Source organism: Sinohyriopsis cumingii, chromosome 16 (genome assembly GCF_028554795.1).
Source record: "Sinohyriopsis cumingii isolate HCF-2022 chromosome 16, ASM2855479v2, whole genome shotgun sequence".
Lineage (NCBI taxonomy): Eukaryota > Metazoa > Mollusca > Bivalvia > Unionida > Unionidae > Sinohyriopsis > Sinohyriopsis cumingii.
Genome location: NC_142976.1, coordinates 2,287,495 through 2,304,512, shown reverse-complemented (window position 1 = coordinate 2,304,512; position 17,018 = coordinate 2,287,495).

Genomic DNA, 17,018 nt, shown 5'->3' with positions numbered 1-17,018 from the left:
ATGTGTTGTTTTTGTACACGCCAATAGGGCTTCTATGTAGGTATGTATTGTGTTTGTACACTTCAAATAGGGCTTCTATGCATACACGTGTTGTTTCTGTACACGCCAAAAAGGGTTCTGTGTAGGCATGTGATGTGTTTGTACACATCAACAGGGCCTCAATGCATACATGCTTTGTTTTTGTACACGACAATAGGACTTCTATATAGGCATGTGTTGTGCGTGTAAACATCATTAAGGTTTCTTGTACACATCAATAGAACTTCTATGTAGGCATATTACCTGTCCAGCTTCGCCTGCCCACATCCCCCAACCCGGAGATTTTTATGCATTATTTTTCCTTACAAAACAATGTAAACATATAGCGGTGTCGTCATAGCGTATTCTTCAAGCCTTTGTTAAGTTAATTTTTTTTAATTTAATGGATATAACGATTACATTTACGCAAAAATGGTTAGAATTCTACATTTACCTTAGACGTTTTCCCATTCTGTAGCCAACTTAAAATGATCAGTTCAGCATTACAGTGCTGATGGGAAGGATTATAACTTTACTAGCTCTATCGGAAATGCAAGTAGCTACTGCTTTTTGTTGCTCAATTCTGACCTCATCGACTATTTCTGAGACAAAAGTATGCTTCGGATGTAGCAAGGCACAGTAAGTTTAAAAAAATTCATATATTTTGTTCGCCAGAAATTTGTTCGCAAACCCCTCGCGCAATCTAATCGGACCAGCTCGGCTATTTATACAATTGGACTGGTGCGAATGAAACAAAATAGTTTGCAACTTCCGGGTCAATGCTTTTTTCCTAAACAATCGAGGTGGTCCGAATGGCAGATAATGGCAGCTATCGGCATATATTTGGTTGTTTTTGACAAAACTATCTCCCACACCATATTCCGCCCTCCTGCCAATTTAAAAAAAAAAACACAACAAAATTCTAGTTAGACCATTAGTACTGAAGGTAGCAAGAATAAAGTGGTAGGAATCGATTTGGAATTAAACATTCTGTCGAGAAAGCTATGTGGGTGGTCTTTCCATTTAGAATCAAAGGACTGAACAAAAGAATTTTGATACAAGTTAAGCCACCTGAAAATGATATATAACCATCCTGCATTTGATACTTTTCTGGAGTTTCTGGTAAATAAGTGAATACCGGAATTTTCCAGCGATACTCGTGTATAGGAGCTATTCTTTTTAGTAATGGACATAACGTACCTGCATATCTTCTAAACAATCTATTCGCAAATTAATAACCTGAAAAGTTAGTCCCGATAGGGGCAAACCACGCTGTTATGGTCTACGAGAAAAGCAATGATAATGGATCACATCCAAATTCGACGGGGGTGAGGGTGGATGTAATGTTTTCACCTTATGCGCTATGATGTATTCTTGGTGTAGCCACATATTAGAACAACCAGTCCATTTGGAAATCACTCTTTGAGCTGGACACCATTTTGGTTCCCCGTGACTCTGAAAAATCTTCGCATACACTATTTATTTCGCAAAATGGACTTGTTTAAATTATGAATGCAGTCTTATAGCAGTCAATACATTTGAAAACAAGTAAAATTCAATATTTGTACAGTGTTTTCAAAAAACAATATTGGCATAAATTCATATGACGCATACCAAATAAAGGATAGAATACAATTGATTAACACAATTACTAAATGTTTCATTAGTTTCATTGTATCTGGTTCTTAATTTAACTTTTATTTCAAAAGACTCGTGTTTATTAAATAAAACAAACATGCCAAATGAAGAGGGCTAGTAAGTGCCCTGCAGTTAATTTTTATGATCGTGTTTACCTACTTTATTTCGACAAGATTATTTGCAATGAAATAGTAATTAACACAACGTCTATTGCGAACGTTCTAAAGTTTTTGTAGAATTAACGTCAATAATATAAGTTCTCCTAGTTTAAGACTCATGCATTGATTCGAGCAACTTAAATCTGACAGTTATAACACTCCTCGTCTCATTGATTGAACATTACGTGCTGATGACTTGAACTTTGTGTATTAATTGATTCAACTTTATGTCTTTATTAATGTAATTAGATTTGATCCATTGAACTTTGTTATTGATTGATTTAATTTTATGATTGATTGAACTTGATATATTGATTGATTGAACTTGATATATTGATTGATTGAACTTGATATATTGATTGATTGAACTTTACGTATATAATGAATAATGGTTGACATTACCTGGATGACTCATCTTCATCATCCCATTGCGGAGGAATCCTATCCTGGCACAGACCAAACGGGATGTGGTGTTTTCTGACAGTATGAAGAAGGCCAAAGAACGAAAATGTGAATTCTGACATGAAGTTAGTCAAATTATTACTTATGCGTTCATATCCTACATACATATATGTTTAAAGTACTCATGCAAGAAAGTTGAATTTTGAGCCAACCGAAACAAGGCAATAGTAATCAGAGATAATCTACGATCAGAGATCTTAAACAAAATGTTCATATTTAATTTTATTTCTCAGTTTGTTAAATAAGAAGAAATTATCAGGGTAGTATGTATTGTAATGACTTTGTGTGAGAAACATCTCCATTTTTCTAATTTACCGTAAAGCGCGTTTCTGTCAAATGCTATTTACTTGCAAGAAATGCAGGAAAAATGTTAGTGCTACAATCAGTAGCTTAAATGGTATGTCTTATTTCACATCCTTAAAGGCATGTGCTTCAAAAAAAACTTGTACATACATGCTCCCTTCACATACTCCAAAGCATGTCCATCCAAACAACTTGCACATACATGCTCAAGAAGCTATTAACATTTTTAAAAGTCTATTCTAATGATCATAGAAAGAATTATTTCCTGTTCTTTGCTGGAACATATATTCTTGATGACCCAAATTTAATTTTCCTATAGTTCTCTGATTTCGTAACATCTTTCTCGTGGCCCTTCAAAAAGCAGTCAACAAGCGTCTGATAAGTCTTACTCAGGATTGCAAATATGGCAGAGCGTCTGTAATTGGGGCGTAGGGAAGCTTTTAAAAAATAATATCCTTTTTCTTCAAGATAAGTTTTCTTTAAATTTATAATTTCATCATCCGGTCGATTTGGATCTGGCTTATCTGCACTCCTTTGTACAAGCAACTACATCACAATGATACACGACCTTTTATATTCTTTATAACAGCAGTGGATTGCTTGACAGTATTTACGTGTTAATGAGCACATGAAATGATTACAAGATAGACCAGATATAAGGAAATAGACTGTAAACAGAGACGGGTTTTATACTGTCAATATATGTGATTAGATGGTGGAAAAAATTGCAAACACTCTTTATAACATCAATATTTTTAAAGAAGTTGAGCATAGTCGAAATTCACTCACCAGATAATTCATAGCAGCAATATAATTTAAAATTATGTGTTTTCGTGAAAACATCCATGCCCAGAGTTATGTTTGATGCTGGCCACTTTCGTGACCTTATATTGGACAGATTACGTGACCTGATACTTTGAATTGGTTGGTCCTTATCACATGGTTACGCGTCAACTTTGGAGGGGAAAGGAAACCAATCACACCTCTAATAAATATCCTTTAAATAGTTTTATCGATAACTGACGGAACATTGCTGTATCTTGTTTGAGCCCAAGATATTTTATGCTTTTTTGTTACTATATGGTCAAGAGCATTATACCAGTCTAGCAGCAACCATTGTGTTTCAGAAAAATGTGGCAAGTCTTTTTTATGCATCTAGCACTTGCGTACGAAGCAGCAGGGAGGGCGTACAGACCAGGTGGCTCAGATAATTTTAAGCCTCCTACCAAACATTTCTCCGTAGAAGCCTCAGATTGCAAAAATAAACCTTCCTGCGCAAATTAATCATTAAAATTTCGCCCCGGGATGCATTTTCAGGCATAAAAAAAACAACAAAATTTAGGGGGGGGGCGAAAAATTTATTTGTGATTGCAAGATTGGGTTGCAAATTTATGAGTAAATCTGATCAAGACCAACTCGATATCTACTGCGCGGATCATGAAGATTAATCGTGACAAAACCATGTGGTGTTGCCTGAGCGTGACTGAAGAAATTTTTAAACTTATTTATGTCCATATCGCCGTTGCACCAAGTCTGATGGATATTCCTTAGCGTGTGAGTATCAACGCCATTAAAAACCGATAAAATATTACAATTATCTCTAATCACCTTCGGAATTTGCGTATATCGCTGCGTCACGTAAATCACATCGGTGTTCCTATGTCGGCCACGCGAGAATATTCTAGCTGGGTTAGTTTGTTTATCCAGCATCACATCATCAAAAACAACAAGATTATTAACATCACCGTTTAAATTTTCCACCGATGGAGATTCATTGATGTCCGTGATGAATTCTATTGTGCCATCCTCAGTATTATCGCTAAATTCTTTTAATACCTGATAACATCGCTGATCATCAACAGACGGCGCAACCAAATACAATTTGTCCCATTTTAACCATCGCATAATCAAATTTAGCAACAATTGCGTTTTTCCAGAACCAGATGGTCCAATGATTATCATTCTAATCGAATTTGGTAATGCCTCGATATGTTTTACTTGCTCGCGTTTTTTTGTGGCTGAAAAATCAATTACATTCATGTTATTAGAATAACATGGATTCATATTGTGTTAAGTGTCGCACTCGAACTGCTACGATAAATCCAATCGAAGTCGTTACACGCAACAACAGAAATGCAATCAAGGGAGAATGTGAAGTTTGCAAGACAATTAAGTTTAGATTTGTAAAAAAAAAAGTAGAACCGGAGGAGACATCGCAACCTCCTTAACAAATCTACCTGGAGCTCCTTGGGCGAAATATCCCGGAGAGAAACATTTACCAGGATATAATTACTGCGGACCTGGTACAAGGCTAGATATAAGACTTAACGATAATAATCAACCAAATCCTGGCGAAGATCCAGTAAACGCTATCGATAACGCATGCTACTATCACGATCTTGCATATCGCAGCGGAGATTTACAACAAAGACATCTCGCTGATATTAAATTAATTCACGCAATAGATGCTATTCCTGATAAAAATTTCAAAGAGAAATTGGCAACTTGGTTAATAAAAGGCGCGATGAAAGGTAAATTAGTACTAGGTGCTGGTAATTTATAATGGAGCAAATATATTATTCTCCGCGAGGATTTTGGCGAGGAAAATCAGCAATTGCCAAACTTGCTAAGGCAGCAAAAGTAAAGCAATCTGTCGCTGAATCGTGGCTATCGAGACAAGCAGTCTGGCAAATTTATCTTCCTCCGCCTAAGAAAATATCATATGCGAGTTTCTCTGTCAGCGTCCCTAATGAAGTCCATCAGGCTGATCTTATGTTTCTTCCTTACGATACCGTCGACGGAGTCACATATAAATACGTGTTGACGGTTGTTGATATCGCTAGCAGATACAAGGAAGCGGAACCGTTATCGAATAAAACAGCAACAGAGATTGCTAAGGCGTTTAGCGAAATTTATTCACGATCTCCATTAACATGGCCGAAGCTTCTCCAGGTTGATCCAGGTCGAGAATTTCTTGGCGCGGTTACTTCACTGATGAAAAAGAATAATGTTAAAATCCGTCGCGGTATTGTAGGTGTTCATCACAATCAAGCTATCGTTGAGAGATTCAATAAAACTCTTGCAGAACGATTATTCGGATATCAGTACGCGCGCGAATTTATCCAAGATAAACGATCTCACGATTGGGTAACAAGATTACCTCACGTGATTAACGCACTAAATAACGAAGTAACACGAACAATATCAATGAAGCCCGCAACTGCAATTACAAAACCAAATATACCACTAAAGCGAAGTTCCACAATTCCGCCTGTGCTAGGTAGTGTTATTGTAAGATATTTATACAAGGAAGGAGAAGCCGAGGGTGGCAGAAAAAGAGCAACTGATCCAACTTGGAGCGTTACGACACATAAAATATCAGCCGTAACAAGATCATCAGGAAGGCCAGCAATTTATTTTCTAGATTCACTAGCACCACAACGCGGATTTACCAAAGAAGAATTACAAATAATACCGAGAGATACTCAATTACCGCCGTCGTCACTTATGTGAAATTTAATTCTACCTAACTGAGATAATTTTCTTACTCGAGAAACTGCTAGATAAACTAAATTTGACCAGGAAATTCTATCATCGACGATCCAGACCTGGCCATCTACTGTTAATCCCTGTGATGAATGTATCGTTGCTGCGTATCCGAGTTTCCATGGCGATCTTTCTGCGTTTATTGCATCATTGACAAGATTAATATCAACGAAAATAATATCATTCAAAACTAATATTTTTTCTTCTCCACATGGCAAAATAACATTGATATTTTGTTTCCTAGTATCAGTTGGCCTATAACACAACGGCACCTGCAATGTTGGAAATTTATCACAATGAAGTTTGAATAATATTTCCTGAATAACATCGCGAACAATTTTTCTGCTAGCAACAATCAGATGATCTGGACGCCACAAAGTTAGAAAATTATCCATCGAAGTTTCGTCGATTATTTTTCTCATCACATCACATTGAAATTTATTAGGTTGCAATCGAATCATTTTTTTAAACTCGGTCAGTAAAATATCATTAGATCTATAATCAGCGTTAATTTCTTCATAATAATCTACAAAATTTCTAAGCCACCTGTGAGGAGATTCACCATCAATAGGATCAGGTTGGCCGTGATCTCCGCACATTATTACAGCGGTATTTTTTTCTTCTAGCCAACCCAGGAATAATTTTAACACAACTAAATTTACCGTGCAAATTTCATCAAATATTATAATCTTGTTGATATATTTGTTTCCCATTCGAGCCGGATCCCACAATCCACCGCTGTACTTGAAATAACTGTGATAAGTACAAGAATTAACGCCACGTTGTTTTATTTCTCGCGCTAGTCTGTGAGTTGGAGTCAACACGATCATATCAGATTTTGAAAATAAGTTTATCGCTCGTGTTGTTTTACCACTACCACCAGGACCATTTAGGTAAACGAATTTGTTTCGTGAAATTGGATCGAACACTGATACTGCTGTTGATACTTCATCGCATTTATCTTTATGAAATTTATCGCAATCTTCCACATCCGCGTCCTCACAATAATCTAGAATATCCTCGTTTTTTATTCTCCAAGTTCCCCAGGAACCATCGGTGATTAAATTTTCCAATCTACATTGAAATTTCTTATTGATATAAAATGAATCCGTTGCAACCCTTACCGCGATATCAGAAAATGTATTTATCATCGACAGCAAATTGATACTCACATAAGCAAGCATCGATGATCTTAAATGAGTATACTGCGCGGATTCTCCATCGAGATAAGTGATCACGGTACCCAATTTTTCTCCATCAATAATAATATTTTCTCTACTGCAAAATATTCCACGAGACACTGTATCGGCAATAATAAAATCCATCTCAGCATCATTGATAAATAACCTAGCGTGGCGATGTTTATGATCAACTGATCCTCCTTGAGTAAATTTACCAATTATTTTTCTTCCAATATCTTTCGCGTTTTCACAATCTGTCGGCAACCACACCTCGGTCTGCTTTCTATACGATATAATTGCTTCACTTACCGTCAATGATATTAACATCGACGAATCCAACATAAATCTCAACAATACCGTAGGGACCCATCTGCGTTGAGATAAATGCCGACCAAACCAAATATAACAAATTTTATGCAAATTTTCAGCAAGTTCGAATGAAGTAACATGAGCGAATCCTGTCATGACAAAATCAGGTAACGGTCCGTTAATTGCCACTCTCGTCATTTCGTTGGTGGGATGGCCGAATTTAGCAAAGTAATCTGCACAATCGCCATATCCAAGGAAACTTCCAGGATAGCATGCGCTCATATCAACGGAAATCATATCCTCGAAATAGTATTTGGTATTCCATAATCCTCCATGGCCGTATTCGATACAACTAAGTTGAATATCATTGAGAAATTCATTTCTTGTAGGTTTCCACGAATTTCTTTCTCTAGCAGCGTGAGCAGCAACAGACGGAACAGTAAAGCAATTTGTCAGTAATCGATCTGGATTTGATGAATACTTCACCGCGATATTTCTCATTGATTCATGTAATATTTCATCTCGGTAAATATCTCCTCGTGGCAGGATAAATTGATCGTATCTTTCTTCGCTAGAAAATAACCAGACCGATATTGGATCGGACTTGGCTAATAGTTTGATATATCTAAACATTGCATCGGAACTATCTTTCCCAGATTCCACGGGATAAAACTTAACAACACGATCTCGCGGGAATATCATTACCGACTGACTCCACGCATGTGAATTATGATCAACAATTTCGATTGGTGTTCCTCGAGAATTATACGGCGATGAATATAATATTTCACCCGATAGTGTTTTAACCGTAATAGGAAATTTAAGTTTCTTACTTAACGCAGCAACATCATCGATTGATGCGCCATCAGCAACTGTCTTTGCCCATGAATTAATTTTATTCAATCTCAATTGAGTCAGACCAGATCCGCGACGAGCATTTTTCATGTGCTCGATAACTCGCTCAGCCACGCAGTTTATTATCGGAGATTCCCTCATCGCAGGTAGATTTTTCACATCAGGATTATTATTCAGCCGATAAATTCCATAAACAACAGCACTAGAAGGATACGCCCTAACATAATAAGGACCATCAATCCCCAATAACAATCCTGGTTTCGAATTTTTATCAAGAACAACATTTTTCTTACCGCCGCGTACTGGATCTCTTTTATCGCGAATAATCCAAATGTCATCGGGTATTTGTGCAATAAATTTTATTCCAAAGATAAATCGCTCTTCTTTGTGTGAATTTTTTATATGCTCGATTATCTTCTTTGCTCGTTCCAAATTCATCGTAGCATCAACAAAGTTAGTTTTCCATGTCGACCAAACATGAATCGCTCCATCATCAAAAAATTCCTTCTTCGCATTATCAACTTCAGGAATGATATATTCTGCCTCATCGAGATCAAATAAATCCATTATTATATTTTAGACAAATATCTAAATTATAATATGCAATGCAAATGGATAACAGTTGGATCAATACAATCATGCGATAAATCCTGCAGAGGTGAATATTGTGGTGCTCACATATACGAAATTCGACGAGGTAACAAAGGACCACAGAGATGTTTAGTTTGTCAAGTTGGCATTCGAGGAAAAACAAGATTATGTTTCTCTTGTGGAGGAAAAAAATATCGTGAATTACGAAGATATTATGAAAAAAGATCTTCGTCAGTAATAAAATGTGAAGAAGATTATATTAATCGCTTCAAAGCAAATTATGATTTAAACAAAGAGAATATCATATATGGAAATGAAATCAGCGATTCCCACAATGAAAATCTCACACAAGTATAAATCGCATCCCATCATCGAAGGTTACGAAGCATCTGAGGATGGTAATGTCAGAAACATCAAAACAAAGAAACGTGTTGGTAGTATTTGTAATTCGGGATATCTCAAATTTACAGTCCATAAAAGAAATGAAAGAACAGAATGTTATTCGAATCATAGATTTGTGTTCGAATGCTACAAAGGACCAATAGAGATCGGACTTGTTATCGACCACATTGACGGTAATAAACTTAACAATAAACTTTCCAATCTGCGCGCGGTAACCCAGAGTGAAAATTCAAGATTTGGTAATAACCGTGGATTTCCTAATTATTCGAGGACTGTTAAATCAGTGAATCAAACAACAGGTGAGGAAATTGCGTTTACATCGATGTCCGCAGCTGCAAAATATTTCGTTATTGACTCGCATTCAGTAAAACGAGTAGCAGAAGGAAAATATAACGCAACATTTTCTTATGATGCTGATTCGTGGATTAAATTCTCCTATGTACCAATAATATTTGATTCGGAAAATGATGAAGAATAATTGAATATCTCCACAAAACAAAAAAAAAGATTAATTTTGAAAATTTCCCTGGATTTTATTTATTTTTTTCGCCCATTTTTCCCTGGGAGATAGATTTGGAAAATCTCACTTGCGATTTAAAAATCTATGATTTCACCAAAAGATTGATACTTACAGTTTCTCCTCGTATATCAAGTAAATTTCCTTTCTGATCCGTTAGTTTGAAATTTATTCTTGTCAATAATCGATTATGACATCGCAGGTAAAACGGATTCATTGGTTCCTTGATTATCAAGTAACCAGGAGATGCGCTAGGTGAAAATGAATACAATACAAATCCCTGATTCGCTTGATTCGACACTGACGAATCAACATTATAGCTACCCTCGACAACATCCGCGTGAAGATAAATCGCGATAACTTCCGTTATATTAACGATACCCGGCGATATATGTCGTCCACCTTTGTCAGGATCGTTATTGTGTTTAAGAATTAATTCTGAATGTACTTTTTTGGTCCATGCGGCATGTAATTTCGGAAATAAATCATCAATGGTATCAGTGACGGATTTTCTCATCGCATCAAAATCAGAATTGGGAAATTTGAAATTTGGCAGTGTTTCCTCGGTTAAAACAAATACTCTCATGAATTTTTGTTTCTCACCCGAGTTCTTGATCAACTCGAATTTGCTAATAGGAAGAACATACTCGGCAATTGATATATCGTCGACTATCGCCTGAATAAACATATCATGATAATATTCAATATCATTCGCAAGTTGATTTAAAATTTTCACGTGCTTTATAATTTCGCTACATGAACCAGATTTATTTAGGATGCATTCATGAAATGATCCTCGCAATAAATTTAATTGTAATTCGTGTTCTTGAATAAACTCGTCTAGTGTTCTTCTTACCAAGATACCGTCTATGGGGGCTATTATCCTGTTAATGTTGGTAGCGTCGAAGATTTTCACATCCGGGGGAATTTTAGGAAGAGGCAACCATGAGAGAATTTTTTCGTTAATAAAAGTGAAAGCGAACATTACTAGGTTAATTTTGTGGTTATTCATGAGATTGATGGCGCTGTGGATCAAAGGCTTGTGTTTGTTATCTCCGTACCATCCTTCGTCGGTGGTAAAATCCGATTTTTTTGGTTCCGGTAGTTCTGGAAGGGTTTCATCATACCAACCTGGAATAATAACATCCGATTTTTTTGGTTCTACCAGAGGTGCTACCTCGGGCCAACCTAATATATTCCTAATCGATGATTGGTAAATATCTACCACGTACGGTGATTTCACTTCTATCATTGACGATAGCGTTGGATCATGTGAAGATATCTTTATTCCCGGAGTAGCATCGCCGGTTAAATTTGATATTCTAGTGGTAAACTCATTATTCAGCTGATCAATTTCATAACTGCCCGTTGGTATACCAACAACGATCCAATCGGGTGTTCCATCGGGTTTATTTTTATTTGCAAAAACAAGTGAATTATTTGGCATCAAATTACCGAATGATTTTGATCTAACATTAGGCCAGCTATTGTAGACGCGCAATTGTGTTAACGCAATTTCGTTGACGCTGATTGGTGTTGAAAAATTAATGCTAAATTCTGGTTTCGTTGAACTTAGCGATATTAACGTTGTTGTCGGCGGCGTCGTGTTTGTCACGATCTGGGCTAACTCGGACATTATTAATATTCATTTGTTCAATCTCCGAGTAAATACTGATCATTGAAGAAAATTCTAGATCGGATATAATACCGTCGTTGAGACTCTCAGAAAGTAACAATGATAACTTCGAGTACGCATCATTGATTTTAGCAAGTTTATTTTTATATGATGATAATTTTTCACTTGTGCACGATGATATTTTTTTCGCGATGATATTAAGAACACCCGCGATTGTTGTTGTTGACGATATTATTATTGTTGCTACGATTGGCGCAATTGTTGTTATCGCGGATAGAATTATTCCTGCGCCGACGACCACGGCCGATACCGCGTACACTGCAACATCAATGATAACTAATTTGCGCTGGTATTTATTTATTTTTATCTGATAATCGTCAAGTTGTTTTTTTAGCGAATCCTGCCATGATCGCGCCTGATTGTAGCGGTAATCCGATGCGGTCATTTATTAGTATCTTACGATAACAATTGCAGATAATATGGCGTATGTTCGGATAAATATTCGAACATTATAGAATAATGCACAATTCCCATGCTGGTTCTTGGCGTGAATATTGATCTGTCTGGCGGTTCTAGCGTGAATGTTGTTTTGCTATATTCACTTAACGAAATAATAATAAAAAATCCAGGGCAGAATTCATAAATTTTATTATTCTGATCCGGTTGTACCTTAAATTTTATATCGGAGATAATATGTGCTCGATATATGCCAGCAATTGGCGCGGTAAATTCAAAAGAATCATTATCGGGTGTCCAGATAGAATCATTTATGATTAACACAAATGTTGGATCGAATTGTGTAATTACATCTATCAATTTATTTGGTATATGTAATTTCTTCAATATTGGGATATCCAACGATGATATTTTTGTGTTGATATTGTTAATTTTTGTGGTTGTTTCGATAATTTCCCTACCTAATTGCTTTACGTCAGTGGCGTGACCAGTTTTATCGACGGATTGGTCAATCTTTGCTGTTGCAGCAAGAAGTTTCGTGTTTAAATCTCGAATTTTTTCGTTGTACGTTGATGTATCTAACTTTTGACGCGCCAATTCACGTACCGCGTTAATTTCATCGTTGATGGATTTTATTTGTCCTTGCATCACGTTAATCCCCTTGGTAAATTCAGGAACAACAACATTGCCGAGTTTAATAATTTCCTCGTTGATTTTTTTGCTGAGATCGTCGATTGATGGTTTCTCACCCATCGAGATATTTATCTTGGTAATTTCCTCGTTGATGGATTTTACTCTATCGATGAGATCGCTGTGTGTATTTGAGGAGGTATCGATGAATTTTTTTATATCCTCGTCGAGTTTTTTTCCAAATTTACTTGATACATCGTCGAATTTTCTAATATCGCTAAATAATTTGTTGAGTCGCTTATTTATTTTGTCTTCGTGTGATGCTAACGCCGTTGATAACTCACTATTTTTTTGTTTTATATTCACGAGATCGGCCTTTGGTGGAAACTCTGCAATGATATCGGTAATATCAGCAATAGATTTTAATACCAAATCCGATTGACGAGTAAATTGACTGATATGATCATTATATTCTTCTCGCTTAATTATATCAGTTATTTTGATGTTGCTAGTTTGTAATCGCCCTTCGGTATTTTGAAAAACAGCAACTTCGCCAGGATCAACTTCTGATAACGATAGAAGATTGTTAATATCACTCTTGGTTGCAAACTTTGATGTATCGATGTCGCCCGTTCCTTTTTTTTCTTTCCTAAAAAGAGATCTACCGTAAATGTCAACCATGATATTTATCTACGGTATATTCAAATAAAATTTTGCGATAAGGATTGGATGATTTTGAAATTGCATCAAGGACATTAATTGACTCCGGGCCGCATATTGGTGGATCCGCTAATGTTTGTGTTGGAAGCGTTGAATACCAAACCGGAAGTCTTAGTTTTGACACATATTTGATAAATTCATTTGGCGGTGCTAATCCGTATGAGTCGAAGTAAATAACTTCGCGAGGATTAATCGCGTAAGCAACCCAGTGAGTGCCAGGGCCGGAATTTTTATCGAGATTTATTATTCCTGTCTCGGTAGGATTTGGTTTATCTGGTAGTTGATCTCGCATAAATACGCCTCTGAAAAATTTTATTTTCTTTTTTTTTGCTTCACTTATTAAATCTAAATTTGAGGCTGGTAGGCTCGACTTAGACCGGATCCGTACGGGGGACGTCTTAGGTAAAGGCCTGATCCTTGTTGCGGCTGCATCAATTTTGTGAGAAGAGGGAGAAGAGGGAATATCCCTCCCTTTTTTTTGCGATATCTTCCTCCGACGATCTTTTTTCCTAATACGGTACCCATCCCACCAAGTGCACCTAATCCTACTGCCTTTGCAATCATGGGGGCCGCTGCAGCTATTAATCCTGGAATAGCTGCGAATAGCGGGAAAATACCACCCACTTTGATCATATCTCTGATTGCGCCTATCGAGAGATTCAGGCGAATACCAGTATTTGCTGATCTGGCTCTGGTGAAATGTCCGTGTTGATTTTTAGTTAACGATAATTTGTTAGGTCCACCGTGAAGTTGATTACTTTTTAAGGTTAAACTTAAACCTCGTCGCGCTGTTGTTGCTGCATGAAGTTTTTTCACCTGACCGGGGGTCAGAGTTACGCTGACGTGATCGTATGGCATATTAATAATCACTTAATCTAAATTTGGAATTTATTACATATTCTCTACGGGTGCATCGATGACTCTCATTCTACCACTAATACCTTCTAGGAACATTGTTCTATCGCTGAGAATAACTGCGATTGCTCTTGCCGGTCCATTAGTGTTAATTCTGGCTTTGAAATGAATATCGACAACCGACTGCTTTACCAAATCAAGATGTTCCAGGGAAAAGTAATAGATGGGATAGAGAGCAGCAGGGAAGTTCTACAGACCAGACCGTTCCAGCAAAATAAACCTTCCTACGAGAACTTTCTCCGTAGAAGCCTCAGATTACAAAAATAAAGCCTTCTACGAAAAACAATTTGCGTAAATTCAACCCCGAGTGTAATTTTTGTGTGCAAATTATATGATTCTGGACAAGGAAAAAATATAATTTTTTTTGGGGGGGTGGGAAAATGATTGGGTGTCGATGAAGTTTGGCAAGGAAAAAGCTGCAAATGCTAATTTTACTTCACAATAAAACAATATCATTGAAAATAAGATGAGTCGAAAAACTAGCACAGTTGGAGAGCCTCATTCTGCAAGATTAACACGAGAAGAATTAGCGGCAGTAAGGAAACTCATTCCGACAAAAAAATTATTTAAGAAAAAAGTTCGTGAGTATGATGATTCACAATATCATATTGGTGAGGTATCGTCAAAATGGTTGAGTCCAGTCACTGGAGTTATCGAACAAGTCGCATATGGCAAACAACAAAAGGATAAGGAACTTAAAGATCTTGGGCTTATTCCCATGACGAGAGATATTGAGCAACATACCCAAGTGGTTCCGGGTCAACTTGAGCAAATTCGACAAGAACAAGCACAAGCACAAGCACAAGCACAAGCGCAAGCACAAGCACAACAAGAACAACCTCAAAGTGGAAAAATAAAAATTTTGGGTTCCGATAAATTTACCGATGAGACTATCGCAAGAATAAAATCAATGAATCAGAAAGATGTTATAAAATTTACTGTGGAAAATTTTGAGAAAAACAAACGAAAAAAACTGATGAAACCGGGTCAATCCGAGAAAGTAACATTCGTAAATTGGACAAAGTGGGTATATTATGTATACAAGGATGTCAAAATAGTTAAATATAAAGATCCAGAATATAATAAATTTACTCTTTTGGTAAATAATTATGAAAAGATATACAAATCTAAACCATTATCGTTATCTTTGTCTTCATCTCACGAAATTGAAATTGAACCAGAAGAATTTGAAACCGAATTTCCAAAAATTAAACAAAAAAGAATTATGTCATCAAGATATTTTACCAGTGATACTCTTGAAAAATTTAGTGACCAAGATGAATTAATTCGAATCGCAAGGTTTGGTTTTGCAGAACCAGAAAAATATTTGAAAACAAAATATCATGATTTAAATATGACAAAAGGACAATGGATACCTTTGGTATATTTTGCTTCTGTGAAAAAACCTATTGATATCGAAGATCCTGATTACAAAATTTTTACAAGAGAAATAAGACAATTAGATCAGGAAGAAATATCAAAACCGCCCGAAGAACTTGAAGATGAACCTGAACATGAAGATGAACCTGAAGATGAACCTGAAGATGAACCCAAAACAGGAAGTGGATATACCATCTGTCCTGACAGTGTTGTCAACGACGTATCTCGCCTCGAAGTATTAATCGGAGGAAAACGAGCTGGAAATAACTCTCGTGAAATAATCAACGAAGCCTCAGATATTTGTCAGCGATTATTTCGTGGTGGTATTATTGATTCTCACATTTACAAGAAACTCGTCGATGAGCTTATCGATTAAAATAACACAATTGAAATAACATGATTGTTCACAAATATCAGCGCAGACCAAGACAGGTCCGCGTAGTAAACTCTCGATTGCCCGTGTACAAATATATCCACGGTAATGGATTCGGTGATATCATTGGAAGTCTTGTCACGCGAGTAATACCTAAAATTGGACCCGTGATTAAGCAATTTGGGTTGAAAGCGATAGGAAAGATCGGCGAGACTGCCATTTCTGGTATCGGTAATTTGGCCAGTAAAGGCTTCAACGCTATCAAAGATAAAATATTAAGTTTAGTACGTAAAAAACAACCCGTCAAATTACCCATTACCAGCGAAATGCCACCTGAAGTTAGTAAGGCCATAAATGATGCGGCAAATAAAAAAATAAATGATCTAGCACAGGAAGCTGTTATAACAAATCTAGCGCAGGAAGTTGCTAATACAAATCTAGCGCAGAATGTTGCTAATACAAATTTAGCAAATACAAGTTTTGTTTCAGGTGATGGTCTTCGTTTTAGACGATATTATTAATAATAATGTTCGCACAAGTGTCAAATGAAGTATTTGACATGGATGAACCAGTAGGTAGGGATACATCAGTGCGAGATTTCCAGTATTTCTCGTACGAGGTAGTTGAGCCAGATTCAAGAAATCGAAAGGAAATACAAGTCCACGATACAACAAGATATTTTCTTCCATCTGAGGCGTATATCGAATTTGTTGGGAGAATTGTAAAGGCAGCTGATGATACCAACTTTGCGGCGGCTTATAAGATAGGATTTGTTAACAATGGTATCATGGCATTATTCAAGAACGCCACTTACATGATCGATGGAAAAGAGATTGAATCAATTACGAATAATGTTGATATAGCAACGACGATCATAGGACTAGCAAGATACTCTGATGATTTTACCAGGTCAGCCGGTCCTAGTATG